Here is a 1,438-nt window from a genome sequence, read left to right as displayed (position 1 = left end):
GTCCATTTCATTTTTGACAACTTCCAATTTTCCTAGATTCATACTTCATACATTCCAGGTTCTGATTATTAATGGATGTTTGCAACCATTTCTTCTTATTTTGAGTCATGCCACATCAGCAAATGAAGGTCATGAAAGCTTTACTCCATCCACAGCATTAAGGTCATCTCTACTTTGAGAAGGTAGGTCTTCCCCAGTTGTATTTGGAGTGCCTTCCAACTTGAGGGGCTCATCTTCAGGCCCTATACCAGACAATGTTCCACTGCTATTCATATTTCACTGGCTAATTTTTTCAGAAGCAGACCTCCAGGTCCTTCTTCTGAGTCTGTAAGCTCCGGTGAAACCAGTCCACTCATGAGTGATCCTTCTGATCTTTGAAATACCAGTGGCACAGCATCTAGCATCACAGCAACACGCAAGCCACTACAGTAGGACAAACTGACAGATGCTTAGGGAAGGTAACCTGAGAGAGATGAAATTGATGTAAATCTCAGATATTGTAGAAGGCTTCGTAGCAGACTGAAAATGTGCACATCTATACACTTTTCAACATCCTTCACTCTGTTTTCTACTGTTCCGAATAATATTTTTACAATGCATTGCCTTGTCTTATAATAATAATGCAATTGGTATGAACCAGCATTGTACATGCCCACCTTGATCGATTTTCTCATAATAATAGAAAATCAATGTAAACTTGAACTCGTGATCAAGTGGCATTATTTTAGGAGAGCATATGCCATATATTGTTACTTTATTCTTATTTTATCAAAGTTTATATTTCTAAGGATATTAGTTACCTTCACAAATATCTCTTGTCCTTGTGACTGAAAGTGTATTAGAAAACTCTGGAAAATAAATACAGTCATTTCAAGATCATTCAAATTTTAATGACTCTATTAAATGCTGCATTAATAGCTCATTTGACTTGATTTGCGGACATGAAAACATTTTTAAAGTGAGAAAGAAGTGTCTTATTATATGCTGACATTGAGGAACATGTTTTAATAAGTATCAAATGATTCCTTATGTTGAGAAACATGCATTCATTTTAAAATAGTAAGAAAGCGTAATCTATTTAGAGGAAGACAGCCTCAAAAATTTAAAAGCAAGAACATTAAATACTTTTTTCCATTTTAGGGTATATACTTTGTGTTTTCTTTTAAATAATTTTATTGGACTGAATTCATCAACTATTGAAAATTTAGAAGAAAATATAAAATGTAGTATGTGAATATTGTTATTTGTATTGGCCAATTTTATTAAGTTGAGGAACATATGCAAACTTCTATTTTATTTCCTAAAGCTTAATTCTGTAAGCCTTTTTTTTTTTTTGTTACAAACCATTTATTCTTGTGTTTTGATGAAAAGAGAGAAACTTTCCCTGATATGCAGTTTACACTTGCATTTTTTATCTAATCAGGCAAACAATTTTAAT

This window comes from Trichechus manatus, unplaced genomic scaffold (genome assembly GCF_000243295.1).
Source record: "Trichechus manatus latirostris isolate Lorelei unplaced genomic scaffold, TriManLat1.0 scaffold00274, whole genome shotgun sequence".
Classification (NCBI taxonomy): Eukaryota; Metazoa; Chordata; class Mammalia; order Sirenia; family Trichechidae; genus Trichechus; species Trichechus manatus.
Note: the sequence above shows the minus strand (reverse complement) of the source record.